The sequence below is a fragment of the Myotis nattereri genome (genome assembly GCF_964212035.1).
Source record: "Myotis nattereri genome assembly, chromosome: X".
Taxonomy (NCBI): domain Eukaryota; kingdom Metazoa; phylum Chordata; class Mammalia; order Chiroptera; family Vespertilionidae; genus Myotis; species Myotis nattereri.
Genome location: NC_138078.1, coordinates 39,429,274 through 39,448,165, shown reverse-complemented (window position 1 = coordinate 39,448,165; position 18,892 = coordinate 39,429,274).

Genomic DNA, 18,892 nt, shown 5'->3' with positions numbered 1-18,892 from the left:
TATCTCTCCCTTTCTCTCTAAAATCAGTAAACATATCTTCATCTCAGATTTTTTAAAAAAAGAAATCAGCACTCAGTTATACTAGATGTATAAATCCTGGAGATCTACTGTACAGACAGTACCTATGGTTAATAATACCATATTATATACTTAACATTTTGCTAAGAGGGTACATATTATATGTTAAGTATAACCACCAAAAATAATAGTAAAAAATAAAAAGGATGGGAAGAAACTTTTGCAGGTGATGAATATGTTTATGGCATAGATTGCAGTGATGATTTCATGGGTTTATGCATATACCCAAGCATAAAAAGTTGTATTTATTAAGTAGGTACAGCTTTTGTATGTCAATCATGCCTCAAAGTGCTTTTAAAAAATCAGCACTGGATCTCAACATGGTGGCCCACAGGATGGAAGGGAGGGAGAGGATTTGAGTGAGTAAAGGAGTGAGAGAGGAGTGTTGTGGACATGTGTAGTGTGTGTGTGGGGGTGAGTGAGGGACAGTTAGAGCTCACAGGAGTCTGGAGGACTGAAAGATTGGGCTGTCCTAGACGGGGAGCCCCTGCTACCACCGTGGGCACTCACAGGTCAGGCGTGACTTTGGTGTGGAGCCTACGCCAACTTGTAGAGGGGAGCAACAGAGGCCAGGAGTGCAGCCACACCAATACTCAGACTGGTCTCAGACACCACTCTGGACTCATGCAGGGAGCATTTTACCAGCCATAAAAGGCATGGGACCACCACCATGCCCTGGCAGTGAGTGGCACAATACCTCGCATGAGCTCCCAGACATATGCAGTGATCACATGCCAGAAAGATCTCCTGCACCTCAAATTCTTGCCCCTGCACCCAGACCCAGTGTCCCAAGATTCCTTGCTGACAGGGATGCCATAGTGACACAGAGTGCCCCACAACTGCCCCAGCCCTGGCCCCAGGGCAGTGCTGCCATAGCAACTGGGAGTCACCCTGTGACAGCCCAAACCCCAGCCCCAGGTCAGTGCTGCTGGTGCCACCCCAGAGCAACCCAGTGTGTGCCCCACCCTGGGCCCATGGACTGTGCTGCTGGTATGACCCAGTATGTCCAGCCAAGAGTCACAGGACCATGTTGCAAGTACACTGCCAGAGGATCCAAGGGCACCACCTTACTGCAGGCACCAGGGTCACACAGCAAATTGCAGGCCAGAGAGTGCTAAGCCCTCACAGGGAGTCACACACCAGAGTAACTGTGCATATGCCCCCACTGATACCAAATATCTGAAGCAGATAAAGGAGAGGCCAGATCAGTGGGAGAAGGGGGTACAACTCAGAGCAGAGTCAATAAAGGTGTGAGAATTAAGGCAGACACAGCTGGGGCTAATTTGCAGATCATGGAACCACTAAGGGCTTCAACCTCTTGGATCTTAAACAGGGTGCCCAGGGCCAGAAAGACAGCAAAAATGAGGAGACAAAGAAATAATCTCCAAAGGAAAGAAAAGGAGGACTTTCCAGAAAAGGAACTAAATGAAATGGAGTCAAGCAATATGATGAAGAATTCAGAGTAATGGTTATAAAGATGCTCAACCTTCTGGATGGGAAATATGTAAGAATCAAGAGGAAATGACGAATGATATAGAGGCAATAAAGAACAGAATGGAAGGTTTCAACAGTAGATTAGAAGAAGCTGAGGACCGAATCAGTGAGTTAGAAGACAAGGTAGAAAAAAAAACACCCAAGCTGAACAGCAATTGAAAAAAAAATTAAAAAGAAGGAGGATAGTATAAGGGAGCTTTGGGACAACATGAAACAAAGCAACATATGCATAATATGGGGTGCCAGAAGGACAAGAAGATGAGCCAGGAATAGAAAACCTATTTGAAGAAATATTGACAGAAAACATCCTGGTTTGGGGGAAGAAAAAGGTCACGCAAGCACAAAGAGTCCCAAACAAGATGAACCCCAAAAGACCCACACCAAGATATGTCATAATTACAATGGTAAAAATTAACAACAAAAAAAGAATCTTAAGGGCTGCAAGGGAGAAAGAGAAAGTTACCTACAAGGGATCTCCAATTAGATTATCAAATAATTTTCAACAGAAACACATCAGGCCACAAGGGAATGGAATGAAGTATACAAAGTGAGGCAAAGCAAGGGACTGAATCCAAGAATACTCTATCTAGCAAGGCTATCATTCAAAATTAATGGTGAAATCAGGAACTACGCAGACAAAAAATGGCTAAGGGAGTTTATCACCACCTAGCCAGCAATGCAAGAAATGCTAAAGGTACTATTGTAAAAAGAAGAAATAGAAAGGGAAGAAGGATCACAGACATTTATACATATAAAAGCCTAAGCAACCGTCTGACTATTCAACTGTCTGACCGGTAGCTATGACATGCAATGACCACCAGGGGGAAGATGTTCCGACTGGTAGCTATGACATGCACTGACCACCAGGGGGCAGATGCTCAATGCAAGAGCTGCCGAGGTGTGGTGACTTGGCAGCTGTGGTTCTCGGGTGACGCACCAGGTTGCATCACCCAAGAACTGCCCTCTCTTAATTCGGGACCCCTTGGGGGATGTCAGAGAGCCAGTTTCGGCCTGCTCCCCACAGGCCAGGCTGAGGGACGTCACCGGTGCATGAATCCCTGCACTGGGCCTCTAGTAAAGAATAAAAATGGCAATGAGCAACTACCTATCAATAATAACCTTGCCCTAACTGGTTTGGCTCAGTGGATAGAGTGTTGGCCTGTGGATTCAAGGGTCCCAGGTTCGATTCCGGTCAAGGGCATGTACCTTGGTTGCGGGCACATCCCCAGTGGGGAGTGTGCAGGAGGCAGCTGATTGATGTTTCTCTCTCATCGATGTTCCTCTCTATCCCTCTCCCTTCCTCTCTGTAAAAATCAATAAAATATATTTTTAAAAAATAATAACCTTAAACACAAATGGATTAAATGCTCCAATCAAAAGACATCAAGTGGCTGAATGGATAAGAAAACATGACCCATTTATGTATATGCTGCCTACAAAAGACCCACCTCAGAACAAAGGGCTCACACGGACTGAATGTGAAGGGATGAAAAAACATTTTCAGGCAAATAAAAATGAAAATAATAAAAACTGGGATAACAATTCTTATATCTGACAAAATAGTCCTCAAAGTGAAGACCATAACAAGAGATAAGGAAGGCCACTTTATAATACTAAAGGGATCAATACAACAAGAGGATTAACTCTGGTAAAGATATATGCACCTTATGCAGGAGCACCCAAATACATAAAAAAAAAAAATTCTGGAAGATATCAAGTGAGAGGTCGACAGCAATACAATCATAGTAGGGGACCTTAATACCCCACTGACATCACTGAATAAATTTTCTAGACAAAAAATCAACAAAGGGATAGCAATCCTAAATGACTCCCTTGATCAGATGGAACTAATTGACATTTTCAGAACATTTAACCCCAAAGATATGGAATATAGACTCTTCTCAAGTACACGTGGAACATTTTCAAAGATAGACCACAAATTAGGATGCAGGCTTAGTCTATTCAAATTCAAGAACATTGAAATCATATCAAGCATCTTCTCAGACCACAATGGCATAAAATTAGAAATCAACTACAATAAAAACAATCAAACACATGAAGACTAAATAGCATGTTATTAAACAATGATTGGGTTACCAAAGAGATCAAAGAAGAAATTTAAAAAATCCCAGAAACAAATAACAATAAAAACACAATCCAAAATCTATGGGACACAGTGAAAGTCCTGAGACAGAAGTTCATAGTATTACAGCCTACCTCAAAAATACAAGAAAAACAGGTAATGAATCATCTAACTCTACAACTTAGAGAATTAGAAAGAGAGCAACAAGAAATGCCCAAAGTGAGCAGAAGGAAGGAAATAATAAATATCAGAGAGGAAATAAATGTCATAAATACAGAAAAAAAGCAATACAAAAGATCAATAAAACCAAGAGCTGGTTCTTTGAATGGATAAACAAGATTGATGAACCTCTAGACAGCCTCACCAAGAAGAAAATAGAGAGGATGCACAAAATCAGAAATGAAAGAGGTGATATAACAACAGACCCCACAGACATAGAAAGGATTGTAAAAAAATACTATGAACAACTCTATTCCAACAAACTGCTCAACCTAGAAGAAATGGACATATTCCTAGAAAAATATTACCTTGCAAAATTCAATCAGGAAGAATCAAAAAATCTGAATAGGCTGATAACTATGGAGGAAACTGAAGCACTAATCAAAAAACTTTCAGCAAACAAAAGCCCTGGGCCAGACAGCTTCACAAGGGGATTAAACCAAACACTCAAAGAAGAACTAAAACCTCTCCTCCTCAGACTATTCCAAAAAATTTAAGAGGAAGGCACACTTTCAATGTTTTTCTATGAAGCCAGCATCACCCTAATCCCAAAACCAGATAAAGGCAACACAAAGAAAAATAACTACAGGCCAATATCTCTGATGAACATAGATGCTAAAATCCGCAACAAAATTCTAGCAAATCAGATCCAGCATTACATTAGAAGGATCATACACCGTGATCAAGTAAGATTTATTCCAGTGATGCAAGGATAGTATAATATCCGTAAATCAATAAAAGTGATACATCACATAAACAAAATGAGAGACAAAAATCACATAATCATATCAATGCAGAAAAGCATTTGACAAAATCCAACACCCTTCCTTGATAAAAACTCTCAGCAAAGTGGGAATAGAGGGATCATACCTCAACATATTAAAAGCCATATATGACAAACCTACAGCCATCATCATACTCAATAGGCAAAAACTAAAACCATTTCCCCTAAGAACAGGAACAAGACAGGGATGCCCACTCTCACCACTCCTGTTTGACATAGTACTGGAAGTGCTAGCCATTGCGATTAGACAAGAAGAAGAAATAAACAGCATCCAAATTGGAAAAGAAGAAGTAAAACTGTCATTATTTGCAGATGACATGATATTGTACATAGAAAACCCTAAAGATTCCATCAAAAAACTACTAGACTTAATAAATGAATTCTGCAATGTAGTAGGATACAAAATTAACATCCAGAAATCTATGGCCTTTTTATACACCAATAATGAACTCACAGAAAGAGAAACAAAAAAAAAATTCCATTTACCATTGCACAAAAAAAATTAAGATATCTAGGAATAAACTTAACTAAGGAGGTAAAATATGTGTGGCCCGGGAAAGGTCAATGGGGGGAAAAGGAGACATATGTAACACTATATGTAATGCTTAAAAAAAAAAATTTTTTTAAAAAGAGGATTCATAAAATTTGAATAGGCCCATAACTACTGAGGAAATTGAAGCAGTAATCAACAAACACCCAGCAAACAAAAGCCCTGGTCCAGACGGCTTCACAGGAGAGTTTTACCAAACATTCAAAGAAGAACTAAAACCTACCCTCCTCAGACTATTCCAAACATTTCAAGAGGAAGGACCACTTCCAAGCTCTTTCTATGAAGCAAGCATTACCCTAATCTCAAAACCAGATAAAGATATTATAAAGAAAGAGAATTACAGGTCAATATCTAAGCATGGAACAGACCATCAAACCTCAGAGGGGAAGGTGGGGGGGGCGAAATTGGGAGGGAAGAGATCAATCAAAGAACTTGTATGCATATAAGCATAATCAATGGATACAGACAATGGAGTTGGGGTGAAAGCCAGGGCTGGGGGGAGGGGCAGGCTGGGAGAGGACAACATGGGAAAAAGGGACATATGTAATACTTTCAATAATAAAGAATTTTAATAAATAAAAAAAATTAGCACTTATTCATTTCTTTCTATTTTTTTCCCATCCCCTCTTTATTTCTGTTAGTCATATTAGTATTTTTACTTTGACCAGATTTCTAACCAGACAAATGTAATGTGTCCCTGCCACCTGAAACTGCACTTCCTTAACACCAACTCACTTACCTAGACCCTTCTCTAAAGCCTGCTACCAGATACCTTTGGCTGCCTGCTGCCTAGCTCCCTGGTCCTGACCACCAACCTACAATCTAGTCCTCTCTTGGCCTGTTGATGAAGCCTCCCCTTGCTACCGACTCTGCTCCCCTGGGTTGTGTCTCTCCTTAAGCTCTTCTCTGAAACAGTCCTGGCATTGCCATCCCTGGGCACCAGCAGGTCCTTGGTAGGTCCCTGGCCCTCACACTCTGCTCTGAGGTGATACAAACAGGGACTTGGAGCTTCCTGGCACTCAGATACCCTGAACAGTATATGCTGTGCAAGTACTTCTTACCCAGGCTCCTTTGAAATAAACTTTTATCAATAAGTTAAAGAAAACCGGAGGAAATGACATGCACCCAAAGACCACAAGTCTAATGACTTACAGAATAAGCCAACATCTAATCACTGATTGGATTGGATGACAGTAAATGAGAACATTTAGATATCTTTCTATCCTTCACTCCCCAAATCCTTTTTGATGGCTGTTTTTTGTTTGTTTGTTTTGTTTTGTTTCGTGTTGTTTTTTTTTTGTTCCGGGGACTTCCTACTCCCTGCAGGAGAGGGGCTCAGCCCTAGTCATAACCTCCTATGAAAAAAGTACAGTAGTCTGATAGTAGTTAATAATTCATGCCCAGGAGGAGAAAGACTCCATTTCAGCTATCTGTGCCTCCTGCCACTGAGCAAGACTCTAGCCTAGGCTTAAGTCGAACACAATCCTGTCAGACTCCAGACCTTTACTGCTGCCCTCCTCCCAGCTGGAATGTCACTCCCCCTCCACCCATATATCTGAACCATGCTCATTCTTCATACTTCTTTCTTGCTCTCCTATCACCTCCTCCAGGAAGCACATCTGCTTCTCAACCACACAATTTAACTCACCAATCTAACCCCTGTTGCTCCATGTAAGTTAGTTTAGACTCCACAATAGTACCATCAGACTCTTTCTTGACTTCCCTGGGACACAGCTTAAACCTGAGCCTGTAGCTGGGGCTCAGCAAAGACACATGGGAGATGCTTGTCATAGAAACAAAATCAGGGTTTTCTATTCTTTTTGCAGAACTAGCTAGAAAATGGACTGCTCCGATGCAGACATTAAAAAAGAAAACCTCCAGCATCCTGGGGAGCAGTTACCAAAGACACCACAGGTATCCCCAAGTCATTGAACCACACAGAGTGTTAGAGCAGAAAGGAATCTTAATCATTTGCTCCCAAACTTTTAAACTGGGGTATGCATACCTTTTGGGGGTCCATGGCAGTATGCCAAGGGGGTTCACAAAGCCACAGGATGAACATGGCATGCTTTCTTAGAAATTTAAAACATTTCTATATTAAAACAAATATGGCTATATTATAAGAAGAATGAAAATGTTTCATGCATTTTTAGGATAAAACATGAGACCTCAAAGACACTTTAGACCAGCCGTGGGCAAACTGTGGCCCGCGGGCCGGATCCAGCCCATTTGAAATGAATAAAACTATTGAAAAAAAAGACCGTACCCTTTTATGTAATGATGTTTACTTTGAATGTATATTAGTTCACACAAACACTCCATCCATGCTTTTGTTCCGGCCCTCCGGTCCAGTTTAAGAACCCATTGTGGCCCTCGAGTCAAAAAGTTTGCCCACCCCTGCCTTAGACCATGTAGTAGGCTGTTTTGAGTTACCACCATCCATCCCCCTCCTCTACCTTTGCTGGGATTTCATTTTCCCTGTCCTCTATCATTAGGGTTACTTCAATTAAGAAAATAAATAGACGTTTGGGAAGATTGATCTAGTCCAGTGCCCTCTTTTCACAGTTAGGAAAACTGAGGCCCACGGAGGAGAAATGATCTGGTCAAAGCCACAGGCAGTGAGTTCAGCAAGAACCAGGACCTCAATCCACGCCCAGCAGATGTACATTTTTTTCTAGTGACTTGTTCAGGTGACTCCTGACTGAAAACTAAATGTCTTTACTAACTCTGTTCCACCCATTGTACCTACCCTTCAGCACTGTTTTTTTCTTTGCCAAGGGTTACACAACCTATCCTTAGAGAAGCTTGTGGCATCAGCAGCTCTGGGAGCAGGCCAGAGCCTTTAGTCCCTTTCTATAGTTTGTAATGCAGTAAATAATGCTGCGTTTCCCAGAGATCTGAGTGTAAACGATGAGATTCAAACCAGGATGAAGTCCATAGCATTCGGGAAAGAGAGGCAAAGCGGGGAGGAGGTCCTACTAATCAAAGGCCATAGCCAGGAAGCAAGGAGCTGATGCTAAGACCCTGCTTTTTCCCTTCATTTATGTAAGAAAAAGATGCTCTATGGTCACCATAGCAAGGCTCCAAAGAAACTGGACCCTCAGTTTTTAAAAAAGGGAGTGACAAAGGGAGTGACTTTGGATTTAAATGAATTCAGATTCACAACTGTCATGTATATTCTCTGTGCAAATTAGCAGGGGCTGCCTGTAGATTCACTTATTTATGTGCACTTATTCACAATTTAAACCTACAATGCTTGCTGTTACACAGACATGCAAATTCTTCTGCACACTGTCACAAATACAAATATAAGCACATATTTGTGTTGGGAAAACCAATACGATCATAGTCTCTGCCCACACTTCTTCCCAACACCCAGCCCCAGACACACACAGCCACCATTGATACCCACTTTCACAGTCACACATACTGGGTTGAGAAGTGACCCGCCTGCCAAGGTTAGAGCCACATTCCATGGTGTCCCATTCCCCTCAGAGAACTAACAGATCATTTCACAAAGATGTCATCACCTGCCTACTAATGGCAAGTTACAGCCAGAATAAATGGTCCATTACCCACCCCCATTACAGGTAGGCCCACAGAGGAATGACAGCAGAGACAAAGGAGACTTGTGGCTCAGTGTCACTGGAGGAGAATGACCAGACAGGTAAGATGGGGGCTCAGACAGATAAGATGGGGGCTCATTCCAGCCAAAGAGATTTCCTTTCCTCTCTGCACCCTAGAGTTGGGGGTGGGGAGATCAGGAGGTAGTCTTACTTTTTGTAGGTTTCTCAATCTCTAGCTACAAATCATGTGGGCGGGCGGCGGGGGGGGGGGGGGATGCTCTTTTAACCAGGGTCATCCTTGTCCAGAAGAGGATTGGATTTTGTCATAGTACTTTCATTTTTGAACAAGGCCCGAACACTTTTTGGAGTAGTGTGGTGACCAACAGCATGGTCTCTGGAGCCACTCTCCAGGTCTGAATTTTGGCCCCACCACATACAAGCTGTTTGACCTTGAGCAAATTACTTAACCTCTCCAGCCCTCAGTTTTATCATTTGCTAAAAACTGGAATAATAATATCATCTGTTTCATGGTAGTATGACATGATTTAAATGTTAGGCACTTAGATACAGAGTTCCCCATTATTGACAATTTTGTTTTCTGCTTTTATTTACCTGCAATCAACGGTGGTCCGAAAATATTAAATGGAAAATTTCATAAATAAGCAGTTCATACGTTTTAAATTGCAAGCTGTTATGAATAGCATGATAAAATCTCACCCTGTCCCACTCTGTCCTGCCTGGGACCTGAATCATCCCTTTGTCCAGTGTATCCACTCCCCGCCCACCCATCAGTCACTGAGAAGTCAGTTGGGTTATCAGATCAACTGTTGCAATATTGCAGTGCTTGTGTTCAAGTAACCCTTATTTTACTTATATTATTATTGCTGTTATATTTATTATTAGTTATTATTGTCAATCTCTCACTGTGCCTAATTTACAAATTAAAATTATCAGAGGCATGTATGTATAAGAAACAATATAGTATATATAGGATTCAGTACTATCCGTGGTTTCAGGCATCATCCACTGGGGGTCTTGGAATATATCCCATGCAGATAAGGGGGAACTACTGTAGTGCCTGCCACTTACTAGTAGAATGCTCAATAGATGGAATTATACAAATAAACGATTTCCTGTTTTTCTCTGACCTCCATTCCCTCACCTTTGACCACACAAAGGTGACAGTTTAGTCACCCTATTTCTGAGACAGGCCTTCTAAAGCCCAGAGAGAATCACACAGAAAGAGTAATAGGATTGGAATTGATAGTTTTGGGGTGCTATGCACAGGGTTCTCACCTACTTCATTTCTCACTTAGGACAAAATAATTATAGTTGGAAAAAAACTTGGAGAAGAAATATAACTAGGGCCATGCAGGATGTAAATAATATTAAGAACAGTGACCACTTAATGTGTACCAGGCACAAGTTCAACACATTCTGTGTATTTTTTAAAAATATATATATTTTATTGATTTTTTACAGAGAGGAAGGGAGAGGGATAGAGAGTTAGAAACATTGATGAGAGAGAAACATCGACCAGCTGCCTCCTGCATGCCCCCTACTGGGGATGTGCCCGCAACCAAGGTACATGCCCTTGATCAGAATTGAACCCGGGACCCTTCAGTCCACAGGCCGACGCTCTATCCACTGAGCCAAACCAGTTAGGGCCTGTGTATTTTTTAAGTTTAAACCTCATAGCAACCCTAGGAAGAGATGACTATCATCATCGTCACCATCATCATCATCATCTATATCCTACAGAAGAGGAAACTGAGGCTAGAATGACTTCAAGCTGGGATTTGAACCCAGACAGTCTGACACCAGAGATGAAGTGTGCAACCACTAGATTATATTGTGGTCCACAAGGAAAGCAAGAGAAGAGGGAAGGCAGGAATAAAGAACAAAGGAGCAATACAAGTTCTTTTTGAAGTAAATAGATTGAGGCAGTGTAGTTTGTGGTCAGGTCCTAACTTAAGATCAGGGTTGAAGTCCTACCACTGCTACTAGTTAATGAATGTCTTTGAGCCTTAGCTTCCTTGACTGTAAAGTGGGAATAAAACTACTTTTTGGAGTTGTGATAAGGCTTAGAGAGATAAGCACCCAGAACAATGCTTAATTCAACATATGTGATCAGTAAACAGGAGCAAGTGTTGTCTGTTAATTGTGTTCCCCACAGGATATGCCTAGCATTACAACTCCCTTGTCCCTTCTCAGGGAAAATAAATTAAGAAGGAAAAACATTTTTAAGTTGTCAGGAAAATGAAGAACTGGACAAAGCAACAATTCCAGACATACTTTCCCCACTCCTGGGTATGTGCATGGGGTGGGGGGTGGGAGGGGAGAAAGTACCAGCTAATAAGCCTCGCTCTCTCCTTCCTTAAGGAACAAATCCCAGCACGTTACCCCTAGCCTCTGGTCACTTATAGCCTGAGTCAGAACTGTCCTATTTCTTAAAGAATTTTGTTTTTCCATGTCCTTGTCACATAGGTTGTGTTATTTTTCACATCAGTCCTATGAGAAAGGAGGACAGAATCTCAGATTTTCCATGTGCCAGACAGAATGCTGGGCACTTTCCATCAGTGATTTCATTTTATCTTCACAATACCACTGTGAAACTGTACAGCAAGCATGTCAAACTCAAAGGCTAACACAGACCAAATAAACAAGGTTTATGTTTATGTGGGCCGCAAAAAAACAAAAGCTTCAATTTTCATAGAAACATCGGTTTATTTCGATAGAGACATGCTGAATACAAAGGGCTGAAATAAATGAGACATCGTTAACATAAAATAATATAACATTTTAATAAAAATTAATATTTTTTCTTGAACATTAACTTACCAGACACTGAATAACTGCACAAATTAATAAGCGTAATGCAAATAAACCTATTTTCTTGTTCTCCAAAAGTGAAATATTTCCTGTTGCACACACCAAACAAGTCAGTACAAGACTAATGACGTGGCAATCAGCTGCTAAAATATTCGCTGCTAGTATTAGTGGAGAGAAATGGTGCATCGGCATGTAGGGCGCATAAGGGAAATGAATGCAACATGATTATAGTAATCAGTCATTAGCAAACTTTGTAGTTCATTATTAATAATTATATATAGCATGATATTGTAAAAATTAAGATACAAAACTTTTATTAAAATGTTTCTTACATACCGTTATATTGACTGGGCTGCAAAAATATTCATTGTGTGCTGCATGCAGCCCTCGGGCCACGAGTTTGACATGCTTGCTGTACAGTTATTCAAACTTTACAAGTAACATACTGAATCCAACAAGGGTTGCTTCTTTTTTGCACATTTTCTCTCATTCCATATATCCAGCACAACCCTGGCCTGAGATTGTGTCCTGCTGAGGATTTTTGATAAACCAAAGTATTATGAAATCTCACTATCCTAAACATATGGATCTTTACACAATCCCAGACCTATAAATCAAGAGTAATTTCCCTTCAGTGGATCTGAGATCAAATTATTACTCTGCTTCTTATTAACCATACTAGTGGCCCAGTGCATGGATTCATGTACATTGAAAGGAAATTAATTAGAAGAAATATTTTAATATTGCTATTCGCCCTTTCTCTATAATAGAAGTGTCAGAGATGAAAGAAAATTAGTAAAATTTATATGACAATAATATATAAATTGATTAATTAATAAATAATAACAGCATGATATAACAACAAAGACATGATATAAAAACAACAAAAACATGATATAAAAGCAACATTGATAAAAACAACATTGATAAAAACAATGACTGATGAATTGATTAAACTTATTTCTCCCTGTACACCACATTAAGAGTAAAAATACTTTCAGAGTGCTTGACTAAGTTCCCTTGTGATGAAGTATTTACAACTTTAACATCACATGCTCTTCGAACTTGAGAGAAAGCAACATATAACTGACTATGTCTGAAAACGAGTTCAGGTAGGAATATTCCTACTCTGTCTAGAGTTTGCCCTTGTGATTTATTAGTAGTCATCACAAATGCTGGCATCATGGGAAACTGTCTTCGAATTCATTTACTAGTAAATGGGAGGCCAGTGGCAGACGAGGACAAATCAATTCTTGGAATCAGAACAACCTCTCCTTCTGCAGATCCTGTTAATACTTCAGTTTGGATTATGTTGGGTAGCAATCTTTTGATAATAAATCTGGTACCATTACAAAGACCACATTTACTATTAAGATTTCTCAGTAGCATGATGATTGCACCTACTTTCAATTTTAATTTATGACACGGCATTCCTGAAGGAGTAATACTATTAAGAAATTCTATGGGAAAATTTTCCTTTTCAGCATCATCCATTGAATCGATGGAATCATCACTCAAATAGGTGTGAAAATCTCCATCAAGTGTATCCAAAATTTCTTCATTTGATTTATGAACTTGCTCATTTTTAGGACAAAGAATCGCGTGCTTAGATATCTATTTTTGTTTAGTTTTGTGTTTTTTGTGGGGTTTTTTTCTTTATTGATTAAGGTATCACATATGTGTCCTTATCACCCCATTGCCTCCCCACCCTTCCACTCATGCCCTCACCGCCCTTCCAGTTGTCTGTGTCCATTGTTTAGGCTTATATGCATGCATACAAGTCCTTTGGTTGATCTCGCCCCCTTACTCCCACCCTCCCCTACCTTCCCTCTGAGGATTGACAGTCTGATCAATGCTTCTGTCTCTGGATCTATTTTTGTTCATCAGTTTATGCTGTTCATTATATTCCATAAATGAGTGAGATCATGTGATATTTATCTTTCTCTGACTGGCTTATTTCGCTTAGCATTATGCTCTCCAGTTCCATCCATGCTGTTGCAAATGGTAAGAATTCCTTCTTTTTTAGCATAGCATAGTATTCCATTGTGTAGATGTACCATAGTTTTTGAATCCACTCATCTGCTGATGGGCACTTAGGCTGTTTGCAAATCTTAGCTATGGTAAATTGTGCCGCTATGAACATAGGGGTGCATATATCCTTTCTGATTGGTGTTTCTAGCTTCTTGGGATATAGTCCTAGAAGTGGGATCACTGGGTCAAATGGGAGTTCCATTTTTAGTTTTTTGAGGAAACTCCATACTGTTCTCCACAGTGGCTGCACCAGTCTGCATTCCCACCTGCATTCCAACTAGGGTTCCTTTTTCTCCGCATCCTTGCCAGCACTTGTCATTTGTTGATTTGTTGATGATAGCCATTCTGACAGGTGTGAGATGGTACCACATTGTCGTTTTTAATTTGCATCTCTCGGATAATTAGTGACTTTGAGCATGTTTTCATATGTTTCTTGGCCTTCCTTATGTCTTCTTTCGAAAGTATCTATTTAGGTCCGTTGCCCATTTTTTGATTGGGTTATCTTCCTTGTGTTAAGTTGTAAGAGTTCCCTGTAAATGTTGGAGATTAAACCCTTATCGGTGATGACATTGGCAAATATGTTCTCCCATACAGTGGGCTTTCTTGTTGTTTTGTTGATGGTTTCTTTTGTTGTGCAGAAGCTTTTTATTTTGATGTAGTCTCATTTGTTTATTTTCCCTTTAGTTTCCATTGCCCTAGGACAGTGATGGCGAATCTTTTGAGCTCGGCCTGTCAGCATTTTGAAAAAACCTAACTTAACTCTGGTGCCGTGTCACATATAGAAATTTTTTTTATATTTGCAACCATAGTAAAACAAAGACTTATATTTTGATATTTGTTTTATATATTTAAATGCCATTTAACAAAGAAAAATAAACCAAAAAAAATGAGTTCGTGTGTCACCTCTGACACGTGTGTCATAGGTTTGCCATCACTGCTCTAGACAGCACTGAAGAGGGACAGAAGGGTGTGGATGGAGCTGTATTGGTGAAGAAATTGCTTCGGCATATGTCTGAGATTTTGCTGCCTGTGGATTCCTCTAGTATTTTTATGGTTTCCTGTCTTATGTTTAAGTACTTTATTTTGAGTTTATTTTTGTGTATGGTGTAAGTTGGTGGTCTAGTTTCATTTATTTTTTTTGCATGTATCTGTCCAATTTTCCCAACACCATTTATTGAAGAGACTGTCTTGACTCCATTGTATGTTCTTGCCTCCTTTGTCAAATATTAATTGAGCATAGTGGTTTGGGTTGATTTCTAGGTTCTCTGTTCTGTTGCATTGATCTATATGTCTGTTCTTGTGCCAGTAGCAGGCAGTTTTGAGAACAGTGGCTTTGTAATACAGCTTGATATCTGGTATTGAGATCCCACCTACTTTGTTTTTCTTTCTCAGGATTGCTGCAGCTATTTGGAGTCCCTTTTATTCCAGATGAATTTTTGGAGAGGTCGTTCTAGGTCTGTGAAATATGCCATTGGTATTTTAATGGGGAGTGCATTGAATCTATAGATTGCTTTGGGGTAGTATGGACATTTTAATGGTGTTGTTTCTACCAATCCATGAACACGGTATGTTCTTTCATTTGTTTATGTCTTCCTCTATGTATTTTTTCAGTGTCCTGTAGTTCTCCAAGTACAGGTCTTTTACCCCCTTAGTTAAGTTTATTCTTAGGTATCTTAATTTTTTTGGTGCGATGGTAAATGGGATTGTTTTTTCAGTCTCTCTTTCTGTAAGTTCATTATTGGTATATAGAAATGCCATAGATTTCTTGGCGTTTATTTTGTATCCTGCTACATTGCCAAATTCATTTATTAAGTCTAATAATTTTTGATGCAGTCTTTAGTGTTTTCTATGTACAGTATCATGTCATCTGCAAATAAAGACAGTTTTACTTCTTCTTTTCCATTTTGGATGCCTTTTATTTCTTCTTCTTGTCTGATCTCAATGGCTAGTACTTCCAGTGCTATGTCAAACAGGAGTGGTGAGAGGGGGCATCCCTGTCTTGTTCCTGTCCTTAGGGGAAATGGTTTTAGTTTTTGCCCATTGAGTATGATGTTGGCTGTGGGTTTGTAATATATGGCTTTTAATATGTTGAGGTATGATCCTTCTATTCCCACCTTGCTGAGAGTTTTTATCAAGAAAGGGTGTTGGATTTTGTCAAATGCATTTTCTGCATCAATTGATATGACTATGTGATTTTTATGTCTCAATATGTTTATGTGATGTATCACATTTATTGATTTGCAGATATTGTACCATCCTTGCATCCCCGGGATAAATCATACTTGGTCATGATGTATGATCTTTCTGATGTAATGCTGGGTCTGAATGCTAGAATTTTGTTGAGGATTTTGGCATTTATATTCATGAGGGACATTGGCCTGTAATTCTCTTTCATTGTGTTGTCTTTATCTGGTTTTGGTATTAGGGTAATGCTGGCTTCATAGAATGAGCTTGGAAGTGTTCCTTCCTCTTGAATTTTTTGGAATAGTCTGAGGAGGATAGGTTTTTATTTCTTCCTTGAATGTTTGGCAAAACTCCCCTGTGAAGCTGTCTGGCCCAGGCTTTTGTTTGCTAGAAGCTTTTTTGTGTGTTTTTTTTTATATTATTATTTTAGTAAATCTTTATTGTTCAGATTATTACATTTGTTCCTCTTTTTTTCCCCCCCATAGCTCCCCTCCACCCATTTCCCACCCCACCCTCTGCCCTTACCCCCCCACTGTCCTCATCCCTAGGTGCACAATTTTTTCCAGTCTCTTCCCGCATCTCCCACACCCCTTCCCCCACCAAGAATAGTGAGTCCATTCCCTTTCTATGTCCCTGATTCTATTATAATCACCAGTTCATTCTGTTCATCGGATTATTTATTCACTTGATTCTTAGATTCACTTGTTGATAGATGCATATTTGTTGTTCATAATTTGTATCTTTACCTTTTTCTTCCTCTTCCTCTTCTTAAAGGATACCTTTCAGCATTTCATATAATACTGGTTTGGTGGTGATGAACTCCTTTAGCTTTTCCTTATCTGTGAAGCTCTTTATCTGACCTTCAATTCTGAATGATAGCTTTGCTAGATAAAGTAATCTTGGTTGTAGGTTCTTGGCATTCATCACTTTGAATATTTCTTGCCACTCCCTTCTGGCCTGCAAAGTTTCTGTTGAGAAATCAGCTGACAGTCATATGGGTATTCCCTTGTAGGTAACTGAGTTTCTTTCTCTTGCTGCTTTTAAGATTCTCTCTTTGTCTTTTGCTCTTGGCATTTTAATTATGATGTGTCTTGGTGTGGTCCTCTTTGGATTCCTTTTGTTTGGGGTTCTCTACGCTTCCAGGACTTGTAAGTCTATTTCTGTCACCAGGTAGGGGAAGTTTTCTGTCATTATTTCTTCAAATAGGTTTTCAATATCTTGGTCTCTCTCATCTTCTGGCACACCTATAATTCTGATGTTGGTATGCTTGAAGCTGTCCCAGAGGCTCCTTACACTATCTTTGTATTTTCGGATTCTTTTTTCATTTTGCTTTTCTGGGTGGGTGTTTTTTGCTTCTTCGCATTTCAAATCTTTGCCTTGATTCTTGCGCTCCTCTGGTCTGCTGTTGGGAGTCTGTATAATATTTGTTATTTCAGTCTGTGTATGCTTAATTTCTAGTTGATTCTTTATCATAACATCGAGGGTCTCATTAGATTTCTTGAGGATCTCAATAACTTTATCGGCGGCTTCTAGACAGTTCTTGAGAGACCTAAAAAGTGTGGTTCTGAACTCAATATCCTCCATTGACAGTTTTGTCCTGTTTCTTTTTCTTTGTCTCCGCATTTTTTATGCTTTCTTGGTGCACCCCCTAGTGGTCTTTGTGCGCAGTCTTGTTGTAGTTAAGCCTTGATTGTTGTAGTTAATACTAGGGGGATTTGACCTCCAGGCCAACTGGCTGTGAGAATCAGCTGTGTCTGCAGTGGGAAAACTTCTGTCCTCTAGGGAGGTCCTAATCTAGCCTTTGCCTGAGGCTATCTGGCAAATGGCTCTGCGCAGGGCTTGGGCGGGGCGGGTCGCACGGGATCAACAGAGCAGGTGGAGGGAGCAGTTATGGCTGCTCTCAGTTCCATCCCCAGAGGCTCTGCCTCTCAGAGTCCCAGCAACTGCTGCAAACCTCGGAGAGAAAGCTGCCCTCGAGTTCTGACTGATGCCAGACAGTCCCGCTTCTCCCGTTTCAGTCTGGGTCCCTAGAGACTCGCCCAGAACTGGAGCTCAGAATATGAGACTCCCTCCCAATTGAAAATGACAACCGCACCCTCAGCTACCAGCCCGCTCCGCGCATACCTCCGCACCTTTGTATTTTCCACACTGTGACTCCTCTGAGTCTCATATGCTGTTCTCTTTCCTTCTAGTTGAAGAATTTCCCCTCAGCCAGTCTTCCTGTGGTTCTGGGCGATGTCCGTTCCATCTTTTAGTTGTATTTGTGAAGTGGTTGTTCAAGGCAGCTAACTCCGGTGTTTACCTATGCCGCCATCTTGGTTTTCCCCTAAATAGACCTCTTTCTAGCTGTTCTCTTGGGTTAAGTCTGGCTCTCTCCGAAGAAAAGTTCCAACTATGCTAGAAGCTTTTTGATGACTGCCTCAATTTCTTCCATTGTTATCGGCCTATTAAGATGTTTAGATTCTTCCTGATTGAGTTTTGGAATGTTGCATTTTTCTAGGAATATGTCCATTTCCTCCAGGTTGTCTAGTTTGTTGGAATAGAGTTGTTCATAGTATTTCTTAACAATCCTTTGAATATCTGTGGGTCTGTTGTTATTTCACCTCTTTCATTTTTTATTTTGTTTATTAGGGTCCTCTCTCTTTGCTTCTTGGTGAGCCTGGCTAGAGGTTCACCAATCTTGTTTATCCTTTCAAAGAACCAGCTCTTGGTTTCATTGATCTTATGTATTGTATTTTGGGCTCTGTGTCATTTATTTCTGCTCTGATCTTTATTATCTCCTTCCTTCTGCTCACTCTGGGCTTTCCTTGTTGCTCTCTTCTAATTCTTTAAGTTGTAGAGTTAGATGATTTACTACCATTTTTTCTTGTTTTTTGAGGTAGGCCTGTAGAGCTATAAACTTCCCTCTCAGGACTGCTTTCATTGTGTCCCATAGATTTTGGATTGTTGTGTTTTCATTGTCATTCATTTCCAGGATGTTTTTAATCTCTTCTTTGATTTCTTTGGTAACCCAATCATTGTTTAATGGCATGGATAGATTTTTAATATTATCTATAGATACAGTATTTCCC